At 35.1% G+C, this 12,024-nt stretch overlaps 1 long non-coding RNA gene across 1 annotated transcript in view; it reads right to left on the bottom strand.

The window, feature by feature from the left end:
- The window catches only part of LOC135421533 (uncharacterized), a 63,023-nt gene that overhangs the window by 27,059 nt on the left and 23,940 nt on the right, over positions 1 to 12,024 (bottom strand). Inside the window, exon 5 of the long non-coding RNA XR_010434057.1 lies at positions 8,767 to 8,889. This is a non-coding gene — a long non-coding RNA (uncharacterized LOC135421533). The remainder of the gene's footprint in view (positions 1 to 8,766; positions 8,890 to 12,024) is intronic.

Genomic DNA, 12,024 nt, shown 5'->3' with positions numbered 1-12,024 from the left:
AAAGAAGGAAAAAAAAGAAAGCCAACAAGGTCTTCAGATGCAAAGGCTGCTCAAGGTTTCACTTACCAAAAGAACAGTGACATAAGAAGGTGGGATTTATGCAGAATGTAGAGTCTATAATGCAGCCACTGGGAGAGAAACACAGACCTGGATTAGAAAAACACAGCCACTGCACTCTTACCAATACTCAACAGCCAAATATTAAATCTTCCAGAACAAACACAAACCTCCAGAGTCTATAAATGGAATGAGTTCACTCACTGTCCACGCTCAAAGTTTATTTTTAAGGAAACATGTATGAGACGTGAGTTTTAAGAAATCCACAGTCCGAATAGAAGCGTGGACACAGATAGATATGAAAAACACAAAGAACATCTTTCTGAATTAAAGGAATCAGATTTGTCAAAAAGCAAACCTCAGAATTTGTAGTTTCCATCAAAAAAAGAAGAGACACAAAGACTTTAATATAAAAGAGGTTTATTTTTCTGGTTTCTATAGTACATCAAACTAGATGTTGGATTAGTTGTGGCCAAGGGCAGTATATTGGTGGCAAGAGAGAGCTTGTAATGTTCTTTGATTTCGTACTCTCTATAAAATAAGAAAAGCAAGGGACCAGCCAAAACCTATTCCATTTCCCTCATCCAGCCCATGGGTGGAGATCCAGCCCTGAAAAGAGGATTCTGGATTAACCTGCACAAATATGAGACAGACGATACAGCTCAGCACAATCCCTGAAAATTCTTCCCATTCAAAATCATACAAGAGATTCATGACTACAGACAGTTACAGATAATTTAACAGATAGAAAAAGAAAAATACAGTCAAGTCTCTCAAACAACTTCATGAAGAAATCACAGAGATTTAAGCAATGTCTCACAAATGTTTGTAATATGATTAGTCTCAAAACAGATTCTTTTTTCCCAATTATACATTGGCTTTAACATATTTATAAGTCACCACGTACACAAACAATTTATTGCAGCCTGTTAGGGGAGCTTTTCTGTGAAAATGGGGTGATTAAATGTTTATGACATGGGTCATGATTGTCCACTGCTGTACTTTTATTTCTTTGGTGGGAAGTTCTCACAGAGTAGGGATTTCAGAAAGAAACCATTCTGTGACAAAGTCACTGATATGAAAAATAGTCATCATATCCCCTAAAAGCATTTAATTACAGAAAATTCTGTTACATTCATTTAAAGGAAAGTATTAGTTTTTCACATTGTGCACAGTTTTTTTTTTTGTGAAATCCGCATTTTGACACAGTCTCGCTAAGAATTTGAGAACGGTTCACTATGAAATAAATTGGTACTAAACAAAATGTGTTTGCTACCTCTGTATGAAAGTTTATTGTGAAAAACAGAATGTGAGCAAGTGGGAACAAATTTGAGAGCAGATGCACTGGCTACTGCTATTAAATAGAGAGGCTTTTAAGAGTCTTCAAAGCAGCAGTCCGCAGGCAGTGGGAATGCAGCACTAAGATAAAATACCTCTCACTGGCACTACATTTTGCAGTAAAAATAATTGATGAGGAGTTGGGTAGAGTGGATTATAAATTGCAGGGTGCATGCAGTAATTTCTACTCTGGTCAATGTAGATATTAGATATATTAGTATAAAGACTGTCACTGATACAATAAAGGGCAGAATAACCCACTAACAAGGAGGATTATATTTTGTTGATTGATAAGAGATTAAACACCTATATTATCCAAAATTTGTTTCTATTGCTTTAAGAAAAAAAAATCTTTTTCTGTAAGCCCTGCATCAAATATTAATCAAGCCATAATTAAATAGGATAAAGAAAACTGTCTTGATATCTAACTTGCAATCATTTACTTGGTGTATAAAATAAGCCAAGCTTGACTGAATAAAACTGTAATACTCTAATACTGGATTTTTAAATTTTAATGTTCTGCTTTATTCCTAACTCCTTAATAGAAACACCATTTTTAACTGACTTTTGGTAATCTGTGGGATGATATTTTTGCTTATGAACAGTGCAGCGAGATGGCAAAGCAGGACCAATATAGCAAGACGAGGCCTCAGATTCTTCTTTTGTGTTACTTGAACTATTCCACTTTCACTGCAGGCTTTTTTTATTACATTTCTGTGACAGAGTACCAAGGTCAGAGAGACCAAGACAGAACAGCTCATCTACTCAGTGAGTGGTTACACACGTGCTTAAGGACTTCATAAAGCAAATAACTCCTTAACCAGATCTTAAAGGATCCTGGCTCACTGAGGGGTGCACAATCAAGCAGTCAAGATGAAATTATGAACTCAGGATCTACAGCTCCTGTACTGGACTTTGCCAATGACTATTTCATTAACTGCTGAGAAGTCATTGCAGGTATAATGTGCTGTTGGACTAATTGTGGTTAACGAGAAGTTCATGGTTGACATCACCACAAGGAGGGATCTTTAACATAGAGTAGATAAAATAATAAATATTAGAAAAGAATCCTTTAAGAAACTCTGTCTTAAATATCCCAGTACCTTTGATTAGAGTACACCTCTGACACTCAGCTAACTACTCCTTTTAACGATGCAGATCTTACACACCTAAAAACTGATTTTTTGCCCATTATATTATCAGAACAAAAGCAAACTATTAATAGTTCCAAAATGCAAAATTTTTGGAAACACCTCAAGACAGAGAAGCTAAAGCCTGTTACAGGCATGTTGACTGGGACTGGAGCACTCAGCCTAGTAAAGAAGTCATGGTCATCTTTACATCTCTTCCAAGCATCAGATTTTAAAACTGACTGTATGAACCACTACTTCTGTGTTTAATCCTGTGTAGAATCAGGATCTTAGTATGACAAATAGTTTTAAAACAATGCTTAAACTTATTGGTACTGAAGAAAAAAAAAAGAGCCATAAATTAGCCTGTTTGATAATTAGTTGAAAATTTATGTTGTTTTCAGAGAATAAAATTGAAAACAACATAAATTATATCCTGTCAAGGAGATTCTCTAAAGTTTATTTACAAATAATGAGTTTTAAATAATGTAGTGAAGCATTTAATGGGGAAAGTTTGTTGTTTTGGTTTTTTTTTTTTCCCTGCATGCTGGGAGCGCTTTCTTTTAACATAGATTACAGTAGAGATATAAAAAAAAATAAAGCATAACTGCCTCACATTCAACATTATTAAATCTATCAGGCCTCTACCTACTTCAGTGACAATATTACTCTCCTTGCCTTTTGAAAAATCCTGCAGATTATTTTTTTTTGTTCTTCCATAATATGCTTGAGATATTTGGAATTATTAAAATACATGAAAATCAAATAGACTTTTATGTATCTACTCTGGTTAGTTATGAATCCATAGGATTTTTAATTCCCTGTGGGGAAAAGAAAATAGACAGTATTTGAAAGGCCTCAATTGTTAAGAAGAGCAATGTATTATATCAAGGTGGGAAGAGAAGATAAATTCATGAATATACAGAAGAAAAGGAAAATGAAAGTCTGCACAGAAGTAAATAATGGTCCCATTTAACCAACTCTATAGTGAAATATATCCCAGGAAAAGACAAAAGCCGGCTATCTTTCCTTCCTTTCCATTGGTTCTTTTTGTTGAATTTCCATAAGGATTTGCATTTCCTGCAGTGGGACATATGGAAAATTTACAGCAGATTGTCCTTTGTTTAAGACGAGTGTATAGATGTGACAGAAATCAAGGCAGGGATTAAAACCCCAAATCTGAGTCTCCTGCTCTGTTAAGGGAGATCAAGATGAGGCTGGTGCAGCTCCTCAGGGATGATATAAAAGGAGACTTGGCTGATGTGAAGGCAGGTAATTAATTTGGTGGACCTGCACCAGTTTTTCTGGTTGATCAGAAAGAAGACTGAAACTAAAAAGTTATACATAAATTACTATGGAGTATTATGTTCTGATTGGAAAGATATAACAACTAGACTGTAAACTCTACTTTGAAAAGTATGTAAAAAAAATATATTTCTCAGAATTCATTTTCTGGAGGCTAATTATTTCTGGTTTGCTACCCCATAGAGAGCATAGTCAACAAGCATGTCTCATTCTCAAATAGTCAAAAACATGAAATACATCGGGTCTCTTCAGATTTTACAGCATTCCAGAATAAAATCAATTAAGGCCTGTAGTAGAAAAAATTGTGTACTCAATTAACACTACTCCAAAATAAGACATTTATGAAACTCTGTTAAATGTCCATCAGATTTTTAGTTAGCATGCTTACAATTTTGAAAATATCAAATCAGTCTAAAAATACCAAACTGATTCCACTCTTTTGGTCTCAGTGTCTTCTACAGAACAAGCTGAGGTTAATTGCTCTCTCTCTCTCTCTTCCCTTTATCTGAACTTTTGCAGCTCTGTACAAAATTCCCAATTAGAATACATGGTCTGTTTTCTACACTTCAATGGGCATCTGCACTAAATTTAACCAAAGGCTTTAAAGAAAAGAAGTAACTTATTTGAGATGACAAAAAAGAGCAATTTCACCAGAGATTGTTTTCTTAATGTTACCTGGAAATGAAAAAGGAATGTCAATAGAAAATTGTGACCTCTGCCTTCACTAACTTGTTCAACTATGCCCAAAAACACCTGGGACGAGGGCAAGGGTGGATTATCCCTTCAAGCACCAAGTAAATCTACATCTCAGGATTGGATTTAATCATCTGAAAAAGACATGAAAATGGATGGGTTTGTCTCTAATTCATCTCAAACCCCAAAAAATAACCAACCATTATTTCAAGTCATCTAAGAAACCATGCAGTACACAGTGCAGCATTTCTGCAGCTCATAAACTGGGATACAACTCTCAAAGCTACTTTTGCAAGTCAAAAAGCTGGAGATAAATGAACTCTTCAGGGTCTGCATTTGTGAAAAGCACTGCCCCAGACACCTTCCGAGCTGTAGGGAATAACTATAGCCTCAGATAACTTGGATAATTGTGAGAACTACTGAGAATTCTCTCTGAATTGAAATGACTTTAAACCCACAATACAATATGTTTTCTTTTGGTTCATCAAAGCAGGAGAAAGAAAGGAGCTCACCATTTCCAGGCTACACAGCCAGCTAATTGTTGTCTCCTTTGTAAAGCAGAATTCTCCTTATTTTTTCTGATCACAGTGAGAGAACTAAGGACTTTTCCATGTATTTTCCTGATGTTGATAAGGCTGATAAAGTGTTAATAAAGCAGTCAAGTGAAATATCAAATGCAGTTGTTGCAATGCCTCACTGAAAATGGCCCTGAAAGGATGTGAACTCTCACATCAGAACCAGATGAGAGCTGTACATCTTTGTGAACCCACCCAAACTGTGCTGACACAGTGACACAGGGTGACACCTGCACTGAAGAAGTTTCTGCCCATTCAACAGAAAAGCTCTGGCCATATGAAATCCCAAGTATTGTCTGGAAGATTGAAGGCATATTACAATATTGATGATAAATGTTTACATTATCATATTCATGGACAAAGACTGCAAATAAAATTTGAAGTGCTTTTTAAATTATTTATTATTTTATTTATTTTTTATTTAATTATTTGAAGTGCTTTCTTTAATCTACCTCTAATACTTGCTGAGGCACAAAAGTAGAGCCATAGAAGCTGGTGCAGATAGGACTGAGATAAGAGCCAAGTGGGTGCAGACCCAAAATTCCAAAGGGAAATACTGTGGGATTAAATGTGGATATAACATCTTTTATATATGTTGACAGCTATAGTGTTGTCAGATGTTTAATTAAATGAGATTAAGTAAAATAATTATTTGTAACATTGAGAAATATATAAATCTGCAACATCCAGACATTTAAATCTCAGTACTAGAAAGATGGCAAGGAGGAAGATTTTGTGCTTGTATGGGACCTGATTTATTTCAGAGACAGTTTGTACAGGTGACTATTCCAGTTTCCAAAAAGAAAAAGCAGAGGTGAAATCCTACTTCTACAGATGGCCATCACAATGTGTCCTGCCTAATCTGCACTTCAAAGGAGAGGTGGGTGTCCTTTATTTTGAAACTCTCCCTCTCACTGTACTAAATTTAAATACTACATAAAATGTTTAGCTCTGAGGAGCAGCAGGAATTTAGCAGCAGAACCTGTCATGAGTGGCAGAGGGATGCAGGCTCAAGGACTGTGGGACTCTGCTGGCTCAGAAGTTATTGAGACCTACATGAATCCCTGTGAGGTTACAAGCCTGGCTCATTTTAGCTGCCAAACTGGCAGCCTGACAAGATCCTGCATTTCCCAGGCCTGCAGTCCTCCAACAGCCAGTGGAGAAATTCTTGCTCAGGGAATTTCTGCAATTTGAGTTCCAACCAATCACTCTCACTGTGAAACACCAAAATCCTTTGAAACACAGAAGCTGTTTTTCTACGTACTGTTACAGCTCTAAATCTTTCCTTGCATTTCACTTCATTTCCATCCCTGAGATTAGAAAATATTGTATTTTGGAAAGATTTTTTACAAAATAACACTGTGGCTACAAAGTGAAGCTGAACAAAGCTGCACCTGCTAAAGAGACACACCTGCACTACAAAGGGATTTGGCTTGGGGATCCAGTCAAACCAGGACAACTCTATCATTTCACCCTCTGGTCAGCAGAAGGCAAGCTGCCCAAAACAGAGAAGTTCTTTCAAAAAGAGTAGGAAAAGAAGCAGATGGCCTTGGATGAGGATATCATACTTCAAGAAAATGAAAGTTATTAAAAATGAAAACCATAAAGTTAAATCTGAGGAAATAAAATACTTTAACTTTGCACAGATGTAATTTAAAGGCTCCATAAAAGATCTGAAAAAAAACTCGGAGGAGATAGAAAAATAGGCTCTAACCCAGTGACCAGAAACATTTCCTACCTACTTTCAGAACACTCAGCTCATAGCACATAAAATATTGAACTGGAAGAGAACTATCGATGTAGATGTAATGGATTTGTAAGTAAACTTGCTTTTTGTGTACATTTTAATAGTAATTTAAAGCCTCATATGTTTGGAATTGCTGAGCCTAATTTTTAGCCCTGAGCAAATTTTTATAGCTAAACAGCAAACTCTAATGATAAGGGTTTCTAATGGTCAGACTTAACTACTCCTCTGCTGCCAGGTATTGCAAATGGCACAGCTTACCTTTGCCAGAGCTGGTTCCACAAAAAGGGCCATTCACCTTTTTGCATAAACTCTGCAACTTGAAATTAGACATTATCTGGAGACGTTTAAACCTCATCTGTTTTAATGGAGAGAGTGTGTTCATTTTCTTTCAAACTACCTTTGAAAGGATCCTGAGCAAGTAATTAAAACTATTAGTTGACATTTCAGTTCTCAACAGCTCTATCTAGCCTCAAATTGTTCTCTTTAGAAATGGCAAACATATTCAAAACAAATAATTGGGAGTTATTAAGAAAATCAAAACCCTGAGTGCTTTTCAATTCATTTACATCAAACTAATTTCTCTTGACCTCTAAATTTAAAACAACACTTTTTTTTTTTGCAGTTGATATAAAATGAAGAATAAAAGTTCCTGTTCTTTTAACCTAATGAAGGCAGAAGTCCAAACACAATTTCCTGTGCCAAACAGACTCCAGCATTCACATTTTCTGATGACCAACTGAGAAGGAAATTGGTACTATTCCATCCTGTCATTCATTCAAGGAAAGGAGTAGTTCAGAAACGTCTCTATGAAAATGTTATTAAAAACTTGTTGCTATTCCACATACAGCTGTGTTCTTTTAATTTTGGACAGGTCAAGAGGATTGGCAGTAAATCAGGGACAATCCAGCAGCAGGGTTCTGTTGTCTGCAGGGATAAAAAAAAAATGAAAAAAAAAAAAAAAAAGCCAGAAAAAGGGGACACACATATTGCAGGATCCAAGGTTTTCATGGACAGTGAATCAAGGCTTTTCCTCATCTCTAACTTGGCTACCATCTCAGATCAGGGGCAGAACAGGAAATAAATTTAAGATTTCCTAATTTTCAATTGTTTCACACACACATAGAGCATTCAAAGTGTTGCCAGCTGATTATGAAACTTTTCCCTAAACACCCATAAATTGATGAAAAGCACCACAGCACTCAAAAGAATCAGCTGGCATAAATTGGAACAGAAGCCTTGGACTTGCATTTTTAATATCTTTTAATCCAATCCAATACATTGAACACACAGAAAATATTTGTGCCTCAAATTTTCCCAATAACTGCCATTGACTCATTGCACTGCTATGGTTTCTAATCAGCAGAAGATACCCAGTTTTAACAACAGTATGACTGAGTACAGCACTACACCTCCTTAACTCTTGAAAAGGAAGGAAAAATAACAAACCTAATGTTCCTATAAATTGTAAAAGGACTGAAATTATTACATATTTTTAATTAAATGGTTAAGATGATAGAGAGCTTAAATCCAGTATTAACTAAAAAAATGGAATTATTTCAGTGAATTAAGTTTGATCATTGCAGAATTAATTGTATTTGCATAGTAATGTTTAAGTACTAGAAACTGCAAAAGGAAAAATTCTGAATATCAATTATGTTAATTATGTTGCAGACTATTGGGAGAAAGGAAAAGATAGGTCTTCTTCCCTTTATTTTCTTTAGTATGTGCTTTTCTGTGCACAGTGGAAAGATGAGAGCTCCAGTTGCTATAACAACTTAACTCTATTATAATCAACAATCATCTAAGTTTAATTGCCATCCTGTCCTTCTAAGCCAATATATTCAACAGCAGTTGTATGAATTTCATAAATTTTGCTACTAAAACCTGTTCAACATCTGAAAACAAGCTGAAGAATACTTACCCACCAGAGTCAAACTGAAGTTGTCCTTTCGTTCCTTACTGTAGCAATATACCATTTAAAATACTCTGCTGTATCCATGAGAATGTTTGTCTTGGGACAGTTATCTTCTTACTAAATCCAAAACTAAATAAAAACCAGAACTGAAACTCAATGTATGAAAGTAAATAAATTAAAAGAGCAATTGTAAACTTAAAATATATTAAATATTGCAATATTTTTTCTGATACTATAAGCGTCCTTACCTTCTTCAAAAGAAACTCCGGTTAGCCTACCAACAAGAGTTAAGTTAGACATAAAATATAAAGTAATCAGAAGAAGAGCACTCAATGAACTTCAAAATCTAGTGTTGCAGACGAACTACAAAGATTATTACAAACTATACAATGAACTATAATAATTTCTATTGTTGGCCTCCCTAATGTTTCCTTTCATTATTCAACAAAATGACATTTGAAAAATGGGAAATTTGTCAGCATTCTTCAAATATTCTCTAATTCAGGCCCTGTGGGCTCAGAATAAAATTAAGCCTTATCATTTACCCACTAATTATGGTGTTTATCTGTAATAACATGCCTTGTAAGTAACATTGGAAAGAATCAGAATAGAAGAAAAAAGTGGAATCAGCATCAAATGATGAAACGGAAGCTAAAAGAGGTCTTTTACATAAGGTACAAAAGATAAACAAGTGATGCAGTATTAACTGAGATTGATTGTTTCTTTCTGAACAAAAAGAATGGAGGCTCAAAACGTATTTAAACTTATGTACTTTTGCAACCAGTGGTTCCTGCCTCATGCCCTACATATCTTTTATATTCCAGTAACTTGCAAATAATGCAACGACAGCTCATAGGAACACTCAGAACAGCAGGTGCAGGGCTCACTTTCATTTATAGTACAAGGCAGAGATCCCAGAAAACTATTTAAATGCAATACTGGGAGCTAAACCCACAAGCGGGAAAGACAAAGCTTAAAACTGGATGATACAAATCTTTCAGCCACAGCCAAATCTTTTGGCCAAGTATTAACTCATTAACTACACCTCTATCAGTGTTTGACAGTAAAGATACAGTTGATGCACAAGAAAAATCAGAAAGGTGGAATTAGCCTGAAAACATGGTTGAAATTGCAGCTGAGCCCTCAAGCAGAAATGTGAAAGTACTGGAACCATCTTGGTTATACACTAGTCATCACTATCCTGGTGGAATGATATTCTTTCTTATCAGTTAACCATTATGAAAAGAACTATTTCAACAACACTGAAAATAAATCACATTCATTAAACCTAAAACAATAACTATTAAACCCACTGAGTCAAGTTGTTTCCTTTTTGAATATACCTGTTTTAAGATTTAACACACTAATTCATTTTAAGTTACTTGCACATCTTTTATTTACTGATTAATGAATACAGTACATAAAAAAGAAGCAAACAAAAGAACCCCATAAGAAATTAAAAAAAGCAGCTCAGGAAAACTATTAGCTCAGTAAAGGGAAAAAATGTCACAATAAAAACTCCACCCTGCAGTCCTATCAGGATGTAAAACAACCAAAAAGGTACTGGAATTTAAGCCTTTTTATCTATTTATTTGTCTATTTTGTTCAATTACAATGAATATTTACATTATATATATATAAAACATGAGGACTTTGTCAGGAAGTCAGAGCACTCTAAAAACAAATTGTACTGAATTTTTTGACAGCAAGTGAACAGTTCTTTTATCAGAAATCAATAATTCTAAAACACAATCATGAAATAAGAACAACTGATAATCTTTGCTAAAGGGCCAGTTTGGAGAATTGCAGCACTGAAGAGACAGAATAAGCTTTGACTCCTGTTCCAAAAGTAGCATTTCATAAACTAGCAAAAAATGACTTTCTTTTGATCTTAGTTTATTAGATCCAGATCAGAGAACAGAATGAACTATTTATCTTTAAAAAGTAATATCTTTTTGATTATATGTCATAGCAGAAGTCTTATCTTTGTCTTGGAAGTTTGAGACTAATGACACCAACACTGGGAGTCGTGTGAACCCTGACAGTGGCTCAGCCAATTACGTGATGAACGATGGAGATGGAAAGTTCTTTACTCCCCTGCGACATTTCTAGAAACCATAATTCTGAAAATCTAAATGGAGTCATTGCTTTTCACCCCCGTGGGCAGAGCCATAATTCCTCACATATACATCCTAACTGGGTTTTTCTAATAGCTCCATTCGTTTCTCAATCTCTCTAATAAGATTGCCAGAGAGGACAGCTTGTCTCTGGCCCATTTCTCTTCCAGAAAGGACAAAAATCAGCTGGGCTATTATTCAGCATCACATTTTGGTCATTAGAACTTGTCAAATTAAACAAACTAATATTGCAAATGAAAAAGAAAAATGGAAGGGACAGAAGAAGGCTCTGTGGTTCCTGTGGCTTCCACAGCATGCTTTGAGAAGTCAAAAGTGTTTGAAAAGTAGCTCCTCACTTCTGAAACACAGAGGGATATTTACTAAGCTGAGGCTGATATCTGGCATTCCCTATGTGGTGTGAAAATTCTCACAACGATTTAGAACTTAAAATTAAAATCATAACCAAATAATGAAGTGCCACTGCACATAGTAAAATTGAAATGTAAAAAACATCATTTTAAATTAGAAAAAACAATTTTTGAACAATTTTTAATGCAAAATGTAAGCTAAGAAAACCTCGCAGTTAAAAACAAAAAAAAAATAAAAAGAAGCTTTTAATATCTTTTAATATTTTCAAAAAGACTACAGGGAAAAGAAAAGCAGTGTGGAAATCAAATTACTTTGCAATAAAGTTAAGGAAAAACTCTTCTCGATCACACCAATGATATATCATTACAATACATGAAACTGTAGCTCAGAGTAGCAGCAAGAAATTGCTACAAAATTTTATTTTAAAAAACGCAGCAAGTGAGAAGCTTACCTTAATCTGTATAATGGGAAATATCTATGTCATGTCAAATGTGTATATGAGAGCTCTCATGTGATGGGGGAAATTATAGGTTTACTCTTAACATAGCTTAGGTTACACAGTAACCAGTGAATTGCAAAACGGCTCCCCAGGAAAAGGAGGAGTTGGTTTAAGAAGTACAAAGGAAGCCTGGTGATTTGTAAGGGACAAATTCCTTGGAATAAAAGAACATCGTTAAAACCTGGTCTGGCACTTCCAGAAGTTACCCTGTCAGCAACTACAGCAACTTGTTAAACTTTGTGAGCAACATGATAACAAGTTTTCTGATGAAAAGATGGA

The sequence above is a fragment of the Pseudopipra pipra genome, chromosome 13 (assembly GCF_036250125.1).
Source record: "Pseudopipra pipra isolate bDixPip1 chromosome 13, bDixPip1.hap1, whole genome shotgun sequence".
NCBI classification, from domain to species: Eukaryota; Metazoa; Chordata; class Aves; order Passeriformes; family Pipridae; genus Pseudopipra; species Pseudopipra pipra.
This window is presented reverse-complemented; position numbering and strand designations above follow the sequence as displayed.